This window comes from Opisthocomus hoazin, chromosome 2 (genome assembly GCF_030867145.1).
Source record: "Opisthocomus hoazin isolate bOpiHoa1 chromosome 2, bOpiHoa1.hap1, whole genome shotgun sequence".
Taxonomy (NCBI): domain Eukaryota; kingdom Metazoa; phylum Chordata; class Aves; order Opisthocomiformes; family Opisthocomidae; genus Opisthocomus; species Opisthocomus hoazin.
In genome coordinates this window covers 60,728,953-60,741,005 of record NC_134415.1, presented here as the reverse complement: position 1 = coordinate 60,741,005, position 12,053 = coordinate 60,728,953, and the positions used below count along the sequence as shown (strand labels likewise).

At 43.2% G+C, this 12,053-nt stretch overlaps 1 protein-coding gene across 4 annotated transcripts in view; it reads right to left on the bottom strand.

The window, feature by feature from the left end:
- TIAM2 (TIAM Rac1 associated GEF 2) overlaps positions 1-12,053 on the bottom strand; it is a 92,451-nt gene that overhangs the window by 21,968 nt on the left and 58,430 nt on the right. Inside the window, exon 1 of one of the 4 annotated variants that reach the window (XM_075413834.1) lies at positions 9,644-9,800. The exons of the other annotated variants lie outside the window; for them this stretch is intronic. The gene's annotated coding sequence lies outside the window, so the exon portion shown is untranslated. Of the gene's footprint in view, positions 1-9,643; positions 9,801-12,053 lie in introns of those variants that run through there. 4 annotated transcript variants of the gene reach the window in all.

Genomic DNA, 12,053 nt, shown 5'->3' with positions numbered 1-12,053 from the left:
GAACCCAGATGGTACATGAAGCCTTGGTATCTACATCCTTGGTTATGAGTGTGCTGCTTCAGAGGTTTCAAGGATATTCACCCTCATACAAGCAAGGGAATAACGCAGCCCTCTCCTTTAATTACTGCAATTAAACTTACATCCATCTCTTTCCAAATCATTAGCGCAACTTGACAGCTCAGCATTTGCCAAGCTGTGAAGCTCATTTGCCGAGGGGCCGCCTATCAGAAGAACAACGATGCCGGAGCCCTGAAACAACATGCTGCTGATAAGGCTCGCAGAGTGCATCGCAGCAGTAGGAAGCTCTTGTTTGGCCGATGGACTATGCCCTTTCTTTTGGAGACAGGTATCAGATTCACTGGGTGAGAAAACTATGTCATGGAAAACTAAGGGAATGGTCTCGAAGGAGCGAGAGAGGTTTTTGCCTGCTCCCTAACGTTTCATTTTTCGATGGACACACAGCCTGTTTTAAAGATCCAATTATATGGGCTGCTAGTGTGTAGCACATACAAGCCTACATTTCCTATCCACCATTGGTGGTTGCCTCTGTAGTAGTCCATAGACCCTAGGGATCCACCGACCAAGTCTGAAGAGAAAAAAAATGAAGTCACTAGTCTTCATTAAATGTTTACAGTGCCACATATGGCACTGAAAAAATAATACAGGTCAGGTCACCAGATCCACATTTATTAAGAATATAACTATACTTTCTGGAAAGGTGCAGTTTCTCCATTTTGTATCAGCATGAGTCGTGGCAATTTCAAGCTCTGTTTTTGTAATAGATACGTGTTAAAACACAGCTCATCCACTGGGACCGGGAAAGAAAAGGCTGCTAAATTTCAGGTCCAAGCAATATCATCAATCTTGATGAAAAACAATGACAGGCCTTTTTAATTCCATATTAGGAAGTTATTCTTCCCCAGATTTGCTAATTAAGTCTGAGTTATTAGCTAGCCATATGCCAGCTAAAAGATGTTACCAATTAACAGATTTTTTTAATGTGTATTCATAAGAAAAAAACCACACTGACGTTTTAGCGACTTGGATAAATCAAAAAAGTGGAAAACACAAACTAAAATAAACCAAATGAATGAAAGCATTTTATTTAGCCTTCTTCTCTAGAAACACGCAACAAACATTCAAGCCCTCTTCCAAAATATGTCTCGTACATAAAATTCACGTGTAAAATAATCAATCACCTTGAAATACTTTTAAGATGACTGGGAAAATGACATGGCCGTGTTGTTTGTTCCTGTGTGCTTTGAGTACCATACATTCCCTTTACAGGCATCTGGTTTTCATCTTTCCATTTTAGTGGCACCAGGCTTGATAGTTCCCATAACTGTAACACCCTTCACAATACAGGCTTCCCTCTATTGTCCCCATACATCTAGGTACGCTTATCCGCATCGAGTTTGTTTCCCATCCTGCTTTTGCCCTTAATGCATGGAGGTGAAAGGCTAATTTTGCTCCGTCTGTATCTACTTTGAATGAAAGGAAACAGCAGCTTGCCTCCGGGACACTTCTGGGCTACTTTATCACATCAGTCCGGACCACTGGTGAAGCAGAAACATAGTTTGTATACACAACATGTATTTGTTAGATATAAGAGTGCATATGTGTATATATACAAACACACACACATGCACTCTTATATCTAACAAATACATGTTGTGTATACAAATAAATATACATAAATACACATACATAAAAAAAATACACAATATGTACATACACACCCTGGACTAAATAGGAGCTATGTGGTATTAGTGGTCTGTAAGTATTATAAGGTCAAGCTTAATTCAGCCGGTCGTACAGATCTCTACAGTGAGATCCATTTTTTACTTTTTCTAAATGTGGGTGGATGATTTTTCTGAGTATTTTTCTATCACGCTTATTATACTAATAACATGTTTTTTAAATGCTTTCAAAATGTATTTTCAAAGCATAATTGACCACAATGAAGACATCTGCTTTATCTCCAGCACTGAAAAAATTAGTTACCATTCCAAACATTTAAATTGAATTCTTGTTTAATTTTTAATTTCAAGCATGTTAAATACTGTTTGTAACATTCTCACCCAAAGTGTTTTGTGCTGAATGCAAAAACTTTTCTCAACTGCTGAATTAGAAACTATGGCAACCACCGAGACATTATCTTTGCAGTTGCATTCATCTTTCACAATATATTTTTGCTGTGTGTCTTGTCTGGAGACAGAGAGGGTGACCCTTATCTCTTCTGGTTAGTAGCAGGCATATTGCGTTTCAAATGTTAAAAGATGCAACAACCCCCCTGCAAAGACAAACACAGACCCCCTGAACTCCGCATCAACCTCTCCCCTGGTTTCGGCGGGGTTTTGTTTAGGCACTATGGAGGGATTCTGCTGCCTCAGAAGGAACTGAGCACCACACGAGTGAAGGTCTACGTCCACCCACAGGATGTTAACAGGCAAAGAGAGAAGGAATACAGTGCTATGGACAGCAGGTAACAGAGCAAGAAAATCTGTGGGACTTCCATGTGTATCTGACTCAACCGATCCCTTAAATTTTCTAATTTTCCCCCCTCTTCCTTCCTTTCAGCTATCTTTTTGTCATGTTTGATTTTGCAGAATCTGCTGCAGGTAGCAGATTCTCTCAGTTTTGGCATTGCAGGTTTACCTTTGGCTTCATATGTTCCTGACAGCACAAAATTGGAATCAGATCCTCATCGAAGGGTTGGAGGGTACCCAGGATGCTGTATTTGTCTGAAAACCTGCATTGCTACTTTGTGCGACTTTGAAGTGACTTTGTGTCCCATGGGTAACTACTTGGCACATCACATACCTCAGCACGCACTAGAATTGTGCTTCAATGCTTCTGCATTGCAAGGAAAAAACACGTCTGTTATTGTCAGCACTGTAACTGCACAGTGTCTTGGTCTTCAAAAAAACCCACCAAATGATCTACAGCTGGCAGAGCGGTTACCCACTCCCCTGAGCCTGTCAGAAGTGTGATTAGATATCTCTGCCTTTGATTCCAAAGTGCAATGCCGCCGTCATACCCTGCCCTGCAGGCGCCCAGGGCTGCCTTTGGAGGCCAGGGGTGGCAGACCCCGGGGCAGCTGCCTGCCCCTCAGCGGAGGAGTCACGAGCGTCCCCAGAGACATTGCGAACCGTACCCTGTCGCAATGAACCAGGGCTGCTGCCATACACTTCTCCTCTCACCTGTGGGTAAGCCCCGTGGATGTTTCCCAGAAGACTACAAAGAAAAGCTGCATTGTAAGTCATCTCCCGCTGGCTTCTTTCATTTGCAAGCACCGAGGCAACACAACTTCTACTCCCGATCAAAGCGATCTGCACTTTTTACACTGACAGCTGTCACAGAGGATGTTTCCTTCAGTCAGAGGAAAGACAACAAACACCACCTCCCCCCCCGAGACCCCAGCGACTCAATGTATTAGCACAAAACAGAGCAACACAAGTTCACACCTCTGCCTGCAAGAACTGCACAATCTCCCTTTGCTCTTGTTTCTTGCTGTTCTTGTGCCTCCCCGACGGTAACCATTCACACAGGTCTCCACCTAGGGCTTGACCTAATGGCTGGTAGCAGGTTTGCTCTAAATATAACACCTTTCACACTTCAAGCTTTATGGTTTCTAGGCTCCTCACTATGTTAGCTAAGACAGGCAACTGTTGTGTTTGAATTTTGGGCCATCCAGACGGTGGCTTTGCTGCATTTAAAGAACGGCAAGATCAATGCAACAAAGTGAAATCCAGGACTGGGGTCAGCAGTAAGCATTTACTGGCAGGCGTACAGCAAGCCTTCTGTAACCTATAGTCCATCAGCTTTGGTGCCTTCTCCATGGGATGGAATAAAATACTGAAACCTAAACTAACTAGCAAAACTCTTACAGACTTCTAACAGGCTACAGTTTCACTCCTATCACTGATGCCCCTCTCAAAAGGCACATGGTGACAGCAGGGGTCCAGCTGTGGCTCCACACTGCTGGAGCCAGAAGCTCTGGTTGGGCTCACCACAGGGTGGGCCGTCTGCAAGGGAAGCACAATAGTTAGCAGTGCTCCCCACAGGCTTCTGTCACGCTTTTGATGCAGAACTGTCCCCTCCAGGCACGACTGAATCAAGGAAAACCACTGCAGAGGAACATGCTATTTTCCCATGCTAGCTCTTAGACTCCCTAAATGCATCTCACATCTGGAAGGAAATGACACTTGAATTGCAGAAGAGTATACATGATTTTGAGAGTACTACGTTGTTAATCTCTCTCCTACAAAGAACAGAAAAAAAAGGATGTTAATTGCGGACTACTCCCCAAGCTTTTGGATCCCATCAGCTGCTAAAGAGAAGTTCTCATGATGAAAATTAAGGAAAGATCCTTAATGTCCTTAAGATCCATCCTTATGGATGCTGAGTAAACCTTCAGGCAGGCAGCTCTCCCGCAATTAATGACATGCTGGGCAAGTGGGAACTGCCCGGGCAATGCAAAATAGAGCTAATGAGAAGCTATCACCATGAACATCATTTAACTGGAATTGCCTCCATGCAAGAAATAGGTTTGGGGCATATGGGCATACCAGTAGTTTTTTCTTCCTCTTATTTCACTTTTCCCAGAGGGAGCTCCGTTGAGCTCCCGGTCATTTTTGCTTGGCTTGCTTTCCATGTATCTCAACAATTGATGTTTACTTGATTAGTAATAACATTCTCCTTCCACGATTTGTACAGTTTTGCTTAACAAAATTACTCCACAAACTTTCTTTTTTCCCAGTGCTAATGTTTCTTTAGGGATGTTTTGAGGGTAGGGGTCACTAACTGACTAGCAAGAAAGGATGCCGCTTACACCAAACGGAGAGCAATACGGCTCTGAAATCTACCAGGCACATGTGAACATACACACACACGCTGCCACACCATCCTAAATGTAATCAAAACACAATCTGTATTTGTCAGTTTTTATGTTTTATGCACAGTATCATTGCAAATCTTCCTTCTAACTCAGTATATTTTGCTAAATCTTTAGCTTTCTCACTGAACAGTCATGCTAGGAAACTGTTTAACTTTAGTCAGGAAGAATAAACATTTCTTGACATTTATCCACTAAAAGACAAGCATCCACTGCTTATATACACACATTCAGACTGATGAACCCTACCTCTTCTCTGAGAGTGAATGAGTGTCATCACCAGACCAAAAATAAATAAATGAACCACCACAACTGAATATATAGGATTACATTTACTGACAGTGCCAACGGAAGGCTGTTGGGTGTGTTTTGAGTAACGGTGCCTTGAACTATCCCACAGCACATATTCTACAGATCACTTGCTTGTACAATATTTTCTAGGTAACAAATCAGAGGAATACATCGTTCCTTCCATCCACTTGCTTTCTTCTGGAAGATAAAATACCATTCAAATCATCCACAAACATTGAACAATTGTATTAATTTTCTGCTGGGATTGGACTATATGACTAATGATTACTAACTGCTTTCACCTCTGCTATTCCATGGCAATATCAAAGTTGCCTCCTTCCTCTCCCCAAAATCAAACCACATTTTTTCTTTAATAATTGAGTGTTCAGACAGACTAGCAACAGAACACATGTTCTTTCATTCAGGTTTGAACCTAGGCCTGAATATATATTGTACCTCAGGATTTTTACCCTTAAATTACCCTATCTGCATGAGAAGTTGATTGCTTAGTGCTACTTCTAATTAAGGGGTTTCAAAATCAGTTTCAGACAATTTGAAGACAAAATACTGATTTCTTCAACTTCTGAACACCATCCCTCCAGTTCACGGCTATGCCATTTATACAAGAGGCCAAAATCACAAATGCAGCAAACTCTTTACAATATTCTCTGATTTTCATTACAGAAATAGCTGTGTGAAATCAGCTAACAGGTAACACAGGGATTTCCTTTTTGAAATCATGACACATGTATTTTGCATCTGTTGAAATCTGTTTGCATCTGTTAATGGGCTGAATGGCCGAACTCAGAGGGTTGTCATCAGCGGCGCTGAGTCTAGTTGGAGGCCTATAACTAGTGGTGCCCCCCCAGGGGTCAGTACTGGGCCCAGTCTTGTCCACCTTCTTCATCAACGACCTGGATGAAGAGTTAGAATGTACCCTCAGCCAGTTTGCTGATGACACCAAACTGGGAGGAGTGGTGGATATGCCAGAAGGCTGTGCTGCCATTCAGCGAGACCTGGACAGGCTGGAGAGTTGGGCGCAGAGGAACCTGATGAGGTTCAACAAGGGCAAGTGCAGGGTCCTGCACCTGGGGAGGAACAACCCCATGCACCAGTACAGGCTTGGGGAAGACCTGCTGGAGGGCAGCTCTGCGGAGAGGAACCTGGGTGTCCTGGTGGACGACAGGTTAACCACGAGGCAGCAGTGTGCCCTGGCTGCCAAGAAGGCCAATGGCATCCTGGGGTGCATTAGGAGGAGTGTGGCCAGTAGGTCAAGGGAGGTTCTCCTTCCCCTCTACACTGCCCTAGTGAGGCCCCATCTGGAGTACTCTGTCCATTTCTGGGCTCCCCACTTCAAGAAAGATGAGGAGCTACTGGAGAGAGTCCAGCGGAGGGCTACAAGGATGGTGAGGGGACTGGAGCATCTCTCCTACGAGGAAAGGCTGAGGGAGCTGGGCTTGTTCAGCCTGAAGAAGGCTGAGAGGGGACCATATAGATGCCTACAAGTATCTCAAGGGTGGGTGTCAGGAGGATGGGGCCAGACTCTTTCCAGTGGTGCCCAGTGACAGGACAAGGGGCAATGGGCACAAACTGAGGCACAGGAAGTTCCGTCTGAACATGAGGAAGAACTTCTTCACTCTGAGAGTGACGGAGCCCTGGAACAGGCTGCCCAGGGAGGTTGTGGAGTCTCCTTCTCTGGAGATATTCAAGACCAGCCTGGACGCGGTCCTGTGCAGCCTGCTGTAGGTGACCCTGCTTCAGCAGGGCGGTTGGACTAGATGATCCACAGAGGTCCCTTCCCACCTCTACCTTTCTGTGATTCTGTGAAAGCACTGTTTTGGGAAGCTTGTTGTGGTAGTTGGATGACGCAGAAGTGGGAAGACAGGTTTGCTTTCTGCCCCAGTCTCAGGCTCTGCATTCACACCACTCGAGCACCATCTGACATGCACACCAGCTGCTCAATTGCACACACACTTTTGAAGGGTTGGAATAAAAACCTCAGCAATTATCCAAGTTAGGCACGTTTGCACACTGGCTCCTTGAACACAAGAAGTGGGACTGTATGCAGGGAGACCAAAAACCAGATTTCTCACCATGGTCACAGATAATGCGGAGTTCATGGAAATACTGACTTCTCACTGCACTTGCAAAAGCTCCTCTCTGGCAAATAGAGGACTGTTCACAACTGGCATCAAAATAAACAGAATACACAAGCTTTAAAAGCACTGGAAGGATGACTTGACAATACATAGGAAACTCGAGCATCCAAAAGCAGACTTCTGAAATGCACAAGTACATATCTTTTCTACTTTCTTTTTACCCCCATATCTATAAACATGGACACTGCAAGTAGGGTCATTATACTGACCTGCACCTCATCCCTATAAAAAGCTGAATGCACTTCGTGGAAATGCTCCGTCCTGCAGGAGATTCAGATTTATGTTTGCCAAAAGTGTCATGGGCTCTGCTGACCTGACTTGTCGCAAGTTCTTCATTTCTTCACCAGATGGAGGGAAAGCAAATGTGGTGGTCAAACGGGAGAGGAGAAAGAGTGAGTTGAGCTAATCTTAAGCAGTCCATGCTGGGGAAAGTTGTTCAGGGATTTTTTACCATAATTTCTGTTCCTTGCATTAAGAATGGTATTCCCAAGAAAAAAAGTTTTCTCCCTTTGCAATGTGTAGTATCTTTTATTTATCTTTTATTAAGAGGTGATGGGGATAGACTTGTCCTTGTATGCACATATTGATGTACGATCACTAACCCATTCTGAGAGTTGATTGACTATTTTAAGTCTGCAGCAAAGCAAAGGCAAGTTCTGTAAGTCTCTACACCCAACTTATTCCCAGAACCAATTTTACTTCATTGTTTTAAAGAAATATAGCACCACTTCAAAAGCATTACAAAATCAAACCAGTTTGCCATTCTTTAGAAAGCAAATTCTTGTTAACATTCAAAGTTTCTCACCACAGTAGCTTCCGTTTCTGCATCTGCGATGTTAATTTTTGAAGATGCCAGCACAAAAGCATTCTGCATTCACTGACTATTTTTACCGTGATTACAAAGCATCACACTAGCTATTTTTACTGGGTTTCTTAAGTTTCTTAAAGAACTCTACAACACAGCTGACAATACAACAAAGTTTTGCGAAATATTTGCACAGAGTTTACCTTAAGGTTTTCTTATGATGTGTAAAATATTTAAACTGAAAATACATCTTCCCTCTCTCAAACATGCATTTATACAAAGTTCCTTCTTTCCGTCTGTTAAAATTTAATATAATTTCAGAAATACTTATCTCTGATCATACTCAAAAGATTGAGAGCAACCAAAAGTCAGATCACAGCAGTCTTACAAGACACCTTGGAATAGTAGCTACTTATCTGGTAAAACTTCACCTTTTAGCTATGTTCATCTTTCATAACAGGACGTTTTTAATATATTGAAACTACAAAGTAAAGATAAGCCGGTTAGTAACAGACTACTAAACTTCACCTTAAAAGAATCCATTCTCACTAGAGAAAACGTTTCTAACCAATACAGTTTGCAATTAGAAATCATGAGTAGCTAAAGGAAAAGTTGCGGCTTTTAATTTATTCAGCTTCGTGCTACTTTGATGTACGGAGAGCTTGATTCTTGGCAACTGTCAACACACCAGGGTTTAACTGAGCACCAGAAGCACAGACAATTAGTTCTCAAAATTATTAAACACAACTAAACCTAATTGCACTGACAGGCATACTCAATCCCCAGAATTTCTGAGGGCCTCTATTCGTCTGTAAACTGCACGCCTACATACTCCAGAACCAACAATTGCAAGGACGACATGCCACTGCCAGATAAACAGTATTTTAACACAGTTTGAAAAGGTACTGCAGCAGAATGTGTTAGAAGTATAACATCTATCCTTGTTAAAAAACAAGCAAACAAAAAAAAAACAACCAGAAAATAAAATTAAAGATATTAAAGGTATAGATGGGGCATTTCAGCAAACACAGAGCTGACACAACTAATGAGCATCTGGAATGGATGGTTCTTGATGTCCATGTGTTTTTAATAATATTTTATAACTTATGGAACAGCTTCCATTTCAGGAATGAAACAATCCTCTGTTGCCCTTCTAATTAATTTGTTAGCTCTCAGGTGAAGGACGAATATACAGCTATTCTAAATTCATTCATTTCTCGGACTGCAAGAAATGAATGAATGAACGAATGCATGTTTGAACGTAGTACACATGCAACAAAAGACTCATTCCTTTGAGGTTACAAGGCACTTCTGAAATGCCTCTCTGTACTTTTGGTTAAGATGATGCCTAACCTTAGCTTGGTATGAGATGAAGAAAATAATAGTGAAAAACAAGCAAACAAAAATGCTCCAAACGAGAAACACAAAATCTAGAAATCAGACATGCAGCCATTAAATCCAAAGCTTTAAGACTGTTTTTTGTTTACTTACATGTTACGGGACAAAAATGAACCAAACTTCAAAGGAGTCTGCTCCCTCAGAGCCGAGTAATTACATCTATAGTTGCCGTCAGCTGGGAAGTGAGCATCTCTAGCTGCCTCTCCCCTGAAATGATCCCAAACTGCCTGCTGTTCCAGGCTGTGCTCAGAACCTCTCAGCGCCACCGACGTCTTCTCCACAGAGCAGTGCTTACAGATCTCCTCGCCCCCACGCCTCGGCGACATCGCCCAGTGCTGAGGTGTCTGCACTACTGCTCTCCCACAGGCGTGGGTCAAGCTAGCACATGCAGGAAACAGAAGGCAAAGGGGAAAAAAACACCCCAAACCCAAATCCAGATGCTGTGCTTTTCGAGGCTGCACAATTTCCTCAAACTAGCTTTTATTAGCAATAGCTATTGTTCATCTGGCGAGCAGTCCCAAATCACAGCTCTAAAAACAGAAATCACTTTAATTCCTTTTATACCGAATCACAAAAGCACATACAATGTACACCACCTAAATTTACCGTGAGGTTTGTGGTTTTTTTAATTCTACATCTATTGGAGACATCAAAAGGGTCAGACAAAAAGCTCTGACAGTAATAGGCACCCTCCACCAGAAAGACAGCAATCAATTACAAACCATTTGCAGAAATTGTAGAGCTATCACAGACCCGTTTACAGCTGCAGTTCAAGCCAGACCGCCTCTGATTGCCAAACCATTTTCCCCCCTTACACCTACAAAACTAGGACAGCTCCAGACAATTTTTAAAATGACACTAGCAGACCTGCGTGCCAGCCCTAGAAGTGAACTGCTATCTGGCGCGGGCAGTTACCCACAAGCCATTAACGCTGCTGGACCGGGCAGACTTGAGGCTGGAGAGGGGGCAGGGAGCAGACCTGTGTTTTCCACTTTTTTTTGAGCTTTAATTGCAGCACGTAATTTAGAGCATTGGAGCAAATTCAATGCATTCAGAGCAACAACTAGCGTACAGCAATTGTCCTCTGTGTATTTAAATCCTTCTGAACTCTCCCTAATTTTCTGTCATCTGGTGCACTGGACACAGGCGATCAGGACTGGCTTTGTTTTTCTGCTGAAGCAAAGCCGACGCCTCAGAATCCCATCCCCTCCCCTGCAGCAGGACAGTGTACCCCGGACGAGCAGGACACCCTGAGGTGCCTGGGGGAGCCCGGCCATGCACCAGCCTGCTCGCACAGCCAGGGCATCCTAACCCTCTGGGTCACCTCTGCTGTGCCCCCACAAAGACCCCTGCCCCTAAAACACTGCAGCAGCCCTAAGACAAGATGGCGGAGAAATCCACATTACCCCTTCCAAAGGAACCATGTGTCCTAGGGGGAGAAAAATCCATTTTATTCTTGTTTGGTTGCAAAGACTTTTTTGGAGCATGAGCAATGTGTTCTACAGGATACAGATTATCGCTGGGGGAATGCCCTGTGCAGCAGGAGATGGGCTAAAGACCCACAGTCACTGGGCTTCTCCTTACTCTCTACAGAAACCGCATAAAGTCACCGATATTAGACTGAAGTAGATTACAAATTCCAAAAGTAAGAGAGGATCAGCTCCTCTCAGTAGGTATGGCACAATATATCTTACCTGTTCTGATCTTCTGAGTTTTTTATGTTCTGCCTTATCTCTACCAATTTTTCATAAACCGACATACAAGACAGTAATATATTCCAGAACAAAAAAATCTCTCAACTTCATTTCTGTTATGCAAGAATGTAATGCAAGAGTTATCACAAATTTGCTTGGAGATACAACCAACTCATCAACAGAAGTAACAAAAACACTTCTGTTGTCAGAATGGCAATAACTAGTAAAATCATGGCCACCAACACAAAAACACTACCCATGCTAGCAGTTGGGAGGTTCAAAACAGCATACACTTGGGTTGGACACAGGCTGCAATTTGACTGACTCAGAGAAAAATGATGAAAAATTGCTCTTCGAAGACCAATGCTTTCGAAGGTGGACACTTATTCTGGGGGTCCCTGCCTCAGCCTCCAAAGTCCTGACTAAGAGGAGGTCTGAGCATCCATTACTCCAGCGGAAGTCAAACAGTAACTGCAGACATATAAAGGGTCTCCAAATCAGAGAGTAGGAATCACTGGCTCTCAAATACTGCACATCTCCAAGTCCAGTCTAAAACTACTGACGTTAAGTGAGTGTTGCTATGGTCACTGCAATCTTAACAACAAGCCCTAGAAGTACCAGCAAAGAGAGAACATGAGCCAAACTGAATCAGCTGGAAAGCTGTAGCAGTTTTCCTGTTGTCTGCAGACCTGGGTTCAGGCAACATAGAAAGACGAATCTGATAGGTCTCCACCTGTTTGCTGTTTGCCCCCACCACACTGCTTTTGAAGATGCAGCAGCTGTGCCATAGATGCTGACCTGTCAGGGTG